The following is a 6,807-nucleotide window of genomic DNA, read 5'->3' on the forward strand; positions in this document are numbered from 1 at the left end:
CCATTAGCTCGACAAAGCTAAATCAGTTAATAAATAAGTACTTGAAAATCCATCACCTTTGGCCCAAGCTATAAAGGCTTCAAAGTATGATCCAATTTCAAATGAAAAAAATTGCAAATATGAGCAATCGAACAAATAATATAAGTTTTTTCCACCATGCACAGAATTTTACAGAAATAAGATGAATAGCAATTTGGGGAACAATAAGGTTTCCTTGTTATAAATAGGCAACCAAAGATATATACCTGTCTTAAGATTGCATCATTAACTACTTAAATTTACAGGATACTACATGCTTCAGCAGCACGTCTACCTGAATTACAAAACAGAGATTTTCATGGCTCTTGTACAAGGATGATATGAAAATTTGTGAAGTATTGCATATTTTTCATTCTTGAGATGCAAGAAATTATTAAAAAGTTGATTACAAATATACAAGTGTAAGAATACATGTAATTCATAGAAATAAAAGTTAGTTTGACATCATTCAATCTTCACCTTTTTAGAAAGGCCTTTACATAGCATAACCATTATAAAACTTTTGAAATAAGATAACATTGCCACTTTATCCTAAACAAATAAAATTCTATAAGGACCTAGGAATTAAATTAATCTTAAACTGTTTCTATATGGAATGCAATCTGAAAGGACACATTTATTAATGAACCTATATATTATAAAACAATGTCGAATTCAAAGTATTATATCTAGGAGAGAATGAAATAGGTTATGGACATTATACAAACAGAATACTATATGTTTTTAAATATACTTTTTTCAGACAAGCACCAGAAATATCTTTAGTTTCTTTACTACTCATTTCAACAGATAAATTAAAATTATTTATGATTAAAAAATCACAAACTCTATAGAAATCATTATAGGTGTATACAAACAACTCGAATATATTTTGACATCAAAGTCAGGAAATTCACTTGGAAGAATACCATGGAATCCATGAATTTTTAAAGTAAGATCTTGCTGTTGCTTTGTATTGTGAAAATATTTTGTATGGACACATAGGATGGACTGGCAATTTTGAAATTTAAGAAACTTAACGGAACCATTAGGACTTAGGAGAACAATTTGTACTTATCCTTTTGGCAATATCAAATGCAGTTTCTTCCAAGTTGTGCTTCAGACCTGGTTTGATATAATGGTTCACCAGAAGGAGATCCAACATATCTTTGCTATATCTATTCCCAGCAGCAAGATGCAAGGGGGTCAAGAGGCCTTTAGTTTGGGCATTGGTATCTGTATCATGATGCAATAAAGAAGCCACTCTGGTATTATTCAATGTATAAGTACTGTGCAGGGGTGTCCAGCCATTCAGTTATTACATGAATATCTGCCTTGAGCCACCAACTCATGGACAATGTCTAAGTGTCCACTGTAGGCTTCTCGATGAAGAGGGGTATACTCATCGTCATCCCTAGTATTCACATGAGTGGCCTTTTTGGAAAGTCGTCTCTGCACTGTAGTAAATTGATTATATTCAGAAGAACAAAGAAGAAATTTGCTTGGATCCTATTCCATTTTTTTTCTTGCAATTGATACCATTTCTCACTTTTTCATCTTGTTCCTCAACTTCATCAGAATTGCCTAACCAGAGACTTTGAGTGCCAGTGAGAATGAGCTGTCCATGTATTCCCCCAATAGTTCACATTGGATGAAATGGTCAGAAAAATCCGGTGAATTTTTTGCATCTGTTTTTTAACTATTATTTATTTTCTCTTCTTTCATTTTTACTATTCTAAATTACTCTAACTGGAGAGTAGGGATTTGGTAGAGAGCAGAGGAAAGATTTTCCTGCGTATTCAAAGGTACAGACTGAAAATGAGGACCAGTGGTGTCTTCATGTGCAGCTTATTCTAGGAATGAGAAAATAGGAAATAATGCCTTCTATGTAAATGAATTGGGAATGACAGAGCAGAAAGTGAAATGATGCAACCAAAAATATAAAAGCAAAATAAATTAGGATAATTAAGGAGCAATCATATTACCTATGAGAACCATGAAATGGAGAGAAGAAGAGAGAGACAGATGTGCATTGATCTAGCTAGCCACAAAATCCATCCCTCTGATCAAATTATAGAGCAAAAAATTTTATTTTCTAAAATAGATAGAAATAGAATTTAAGGTCCGATGTCTCCATTGTTTTTAATTATATATTTATTATCTTAAATACTTATACAAGGGAATTTCCATTCAACAAACCAATTATTTTAAGTATAATGGATTTTTATATAACTTTCCCACACCCTTCCAAACCTCACCCCACTTTAATTTTTTCTAGTTTCATACTATCTGCATTGAATATTATACCTTCACTCTCTTCCTCCACAACTCACTATATTCCTTCCTTTTGACTTCCCCTCACATCTTCCAAGTGATAGTTTCCTGATATTATTTTTGTTGGAGTAAAGTTCAATTTCATAAGAAATTACACCTTTGAAATACTCCTCTGTAAATAGCATGCTTTGGTTAATATTTTTGTGTAAACTTGTATAAATTTCTAGCTTCCCAATATGAGACAGAACATGGGTCCTTTGTGTGTCTGGCTCTGACTTAGTTCACTTAATATATTTTTAGTTCTATCTATTTCGTTGCAAATAATGTAACAGTCTTCAAAATGGATGGGTTCAATCCAATTGTGTATATGTGCCACACATTCTCCAACCATCACTCCGCCAAAGGGTATCTGGACTGTTTCTGTAACTTGGCTATGGTGAATAGTGCAGCAGTGAACATGGTTGTGAAAGTGATTTTACTGTAACCTTTTGGATGAATTCATCACTACCTTTATGGGAGCAATCCTCTAGCCAGTTTTCCAGAATAAGAACATCCCTCCTTTCATCTTCATCACAATGTATTTCAAGTCCTCAAAAACACACTTCTCCCTACAAGTCTCAATAAGCTAAAACCACACTGTGCTCATATTCTTTCAATACATTTTTTTCATAATTATACATATAATTTAGTGAAAACCTTCTATAAACTTTCCTAATGGAATGAGGGACATGACAGAGTAAAAGTAAGAAATATGCAATTTAATTAGCTATTATCATATTTAAGATCATTTTCAGCTCTAATTCATAGTCTCACATAATATTATTTTAATCTTTATTTGATTACTTCATCGAACCCAAAAATTATAACAGGTGAGTTAAAAACAAAGGCAAAAAGTGTGGTTTGATTTTCACACTCATTTGTGAGCTTGCATACATGGGCAGATAGATGGATTGGAATTAATAGCTCTTATCCATTTTGTTAACGTATAGATGGTTTTCACAAACTGATTCTCGCAATTTGTATTCTATTCAACAACAAGAAACATGTGATAATTTCCTTTGTTTTGCTCCTTATTAACTTTTGTTTCCATTTTACTTTATAATGGATGATTTCATAAATCTACTGTAGATACAAAAATATGTTAAAATATTTCTATCCTTATGCATTGATATATACATACACACATATATTACACAGGTTATAATGATAATGAATAACTTCAGTAACTGTACAATTTACTAAATTATTAAAACTATCGACGCCTCATGCCTGGCATCCTGGTTAGTCGGGAGGCTGAGATCTGGCGATCATGGTTTGAATCCATTCTGGGCAAGAGTGACCAGGAGCCTCTTATCACCAAACAACCAATAGAAAATCAGAATTGGAACTGTGGCTCAAAGTAGTAGAGTGGTAGCCTTGAGAGAAAAATCTCAGGGACTTCATCCAGGATCTTAGTTCAAGAAGTAAAATCTACCCAAATAAAATCTATTTAATTAACACCTGTGTAAGTAAAGTATTTCCATCACCCAAATGCACAAGCATGTTCATTTGCAAGGTAACTCTGTTTTGTCTGAAGTACCATAAAACATTTTCACTGAAGTTGAAAGCATTGCACCATGGGTTCATTCTATCTCTCTCATGCATTTTTCCACTCAAAAACTCAAATCTTACAATTATTCGAATTATTTAAAATCATAGCTTTTTACTTTAATACCCAAATATTAGAGTTTGAATTGAGTGTCTTGTGTCCCCTAAATGGGTGTTCTTACCACATTGTGATGTCCCCAGCCATAAATTATCCTGATTATTTTTCAGATACTTGTGCATGACCTTGGGCTCAGTCCACGTTATGTTATTCTTCCTGGAATTTAGAATAACAGGTGCATGGCATTGCATACAGATCTTTGTCCAGTCTGGGCTTTAACCTCTATCCTTACAAGAGTAGACGCTCTTGTAGTCAGGATTTTCATAAGCTTGTCATAGCTGATTTTTTTTTTTTTTTGGTCTTTGCATTTCCTACAGATTCTTGAGTACTGAATTTGTTTTCTTGGGTTGTTTTGTTTCATTTGAATGTATGTGTTGAGCTGTTCCTCACATTTCCTTTTGTTTCTTTCAATCAAGTTCTTACCTAAAGTGCTGAGAAACCAATTCTTCTTTTTCACGATAGTCAAGGTGAACATGATTTATTCTGAAGAAATTTCAGTAATATTTAAATACCTTTATATCTATGGATGGTATATAAATGATAAGTGCTGCGAAGGGTCTTTTTATTTTCACAGCAATCTTTGTCATACACAGACAGATCATGAAATATATGAAGATAATAATACTACAGATGCAAGCAAAGAGAAGAAAAAACTATTATTAATTGTTTGAAAGAGGCTTCCCTTCTAGTGAAAGGAATACGTTGCTTGATGCAGGATTTCACAAAATTATATTGCTAGGAGGAAGCTAAACAATCATCTAATTCTACAGAATTGATGGAGAAGAATCAAACTCCTGAATAGTTTATATTTGGGTCAAATAAAAGCATGCTTCCAAAAAGAGAGTTGACTTTAGAGAAACATGATGAGTTGTATGTAAATAGGTGCTTAGCTGATTTTGTTAATTTGTAAACTAATACAGGGAAATAGAGTACAGCAAGATAAAAAAAGAAGTTCACATTGCAATGCTTATGTGTGTGTGTGTACACATGCACGTGTATACACACGCGCGCATGTGCAAGTGCTCATTCATTCATCATCCCTAAGCTTCTGTGACCTAGGTTAGTGGTTTACCACTTGAACCATCGTTCCACTCCTGTTTTTTGGAGATAATCGCATGTATTTTCATGATTGGACTGGCTTTGAATAGTGATCTTCATATCTCAGCCTCCAGAGTAGCTAGCTAAGCTTATTCAGCCTCCACGTAGCTAGTTAAAATTGTGCCTGTCCTCTACACTTCACTGCTCTTTTATTCTTGTCCTGTGGTGTTCACGTGCCTAAGTCATATATATGTCTAGTTGCTTTAAGAAATACTCTTACTGCTTGGAGCCAAGGGCTCCCATCTGAACACTTAACTACTGAGGAGGCTTGAGAACAGAACCCAGGCCAAAAGTTTAGTGGACTTCCTTCTCAATCTATAGCTGGGTGCATTGGATCATTTCCAGCATTCTGCACTATCTACAGGTTAGGATTGGAAGGACTACAGAATCCAAGCCTGGCAAGGAAGGAAGCTAAACAAGTTGGTGCACAACTCTTATGCCATTGATAATGGGAAGGCTAAAACGTCAGATCAGGTGCATTTTCGTGTGGAAAGGGATCCCCTATCCTAAAATTAACCACAGATATGACACCAGTCTAACAAAAACAATACCCTAATTGAACACAATTTCCCACAACCAAAATAAATATATACTTTAACATCCAGAAACTTAGTACAATCTGCTCTTTGCTCTAATATCAGCTTCATCTAATTATCATATGATGTGAAAGAATAGTTTCTTCATTAAACTTATTAAAGACCTAGAAAATTCTTTCTCACTTATTAAGTGCAAACGAATGGCAAATTGCCACATTTCTTACATATTTGACAATCTCTATAAATTCATCTTATGATTACTATGATTAGTAATATATTCTGATTTATTACTTTACTTTTTAACAGTTTGTAAATTTTTGGCTTCTCTGCTAAAATTGAAGTATTTAAATAGTATCATCAAATTATATTACTTGGGTACTTAGGGCAGTTTTTAAAAAAGTTTTTAACCAATGGTTTCTAGTAATTCTGTTTTTTTTTGGGGGGGGGCTTCCGGGCGTTGAACCTGAACTCTGGGTCTGGGCACTGTTCCTCAAGGCTAGTTCAAGACTAGCCCTGGACCACTTGAGCCACAGTGCCACTTCTGGCTTTTTTTTTCTGTTTATGTGATGCTGAGGAATTGAACCCAGGGCCTCAAGCATGCAAAGCAAGAGCTCTGCCACTGAGCCAGCTTCCTAACTCTCTACGAATTCTTTATTGGTATATTATTTAGTTTATTTTTAATTTCAATTTAATTTTATTGTAAAGGTAATGTACAGAAGGGATACAGTTACATAAGTAAGGAAATGAGTACATTTATTATGGAAGGAACATTGTTATCTCTTCCATTGATTTTTTGCACACTCAGAAAAAACTACTGATATTTTTCCTGTCGCTATTGACCAATGTGCAATTTTCTTACTTTGTTCATGCATTTTTTATTATAAAATTGATATACAGAGGGTTTACAGTTATTTAAGTCAACTAAAGAGTACACTTCATTTTATTTTCCAAATTTCAAATTTTGAACTTATTTTGTCTTGATTCTTTAGGGTAATTCTTTTTTCAGAGTTGTAGGATTAGTTAATTTAGTTTTGCATAATTTTAACACATGTAAATTATTCAGATATATATTTTTGCTTTCAAAATAGTTAACATGTGAATATTTAAAAATTATTTTCTTATTCTATATGATTGGTGAATTTAAATAAATTTATTTTTTTATAGTTCTAAACATAT

The 6,807-nt window shown here is 33.3% G+C and overlaps 1 pseudogene; it reads left to right on the plus strand.

Annotated features, from left to right (window-relative positions):
- The first annotated feature begins 292 nt into the window (after positions 1-292).
- Positions 293-389, plus strand: LOC122102992 (annotated as a pseudogene).
- Positions 390-6,807: the final 6,418 nt, after the last annotated feature.

This window comes from Dipodomys spectabilis, unplaced genomic scaffold (assembly GCF_019054845.1).
Source record: "Dipodomys spectabilis isolate Male_0828 unplaced genomic scaffold, ASM1905484v1 ptg001224l, whole genome shotgun sequence".
NCBI classification, from domain to species: Eukaryota; Metazoa; Chordata; class Mammalia; order Rodentia; family Heteromyidae; genus Dipodomys; species Dipodomys spectabilis.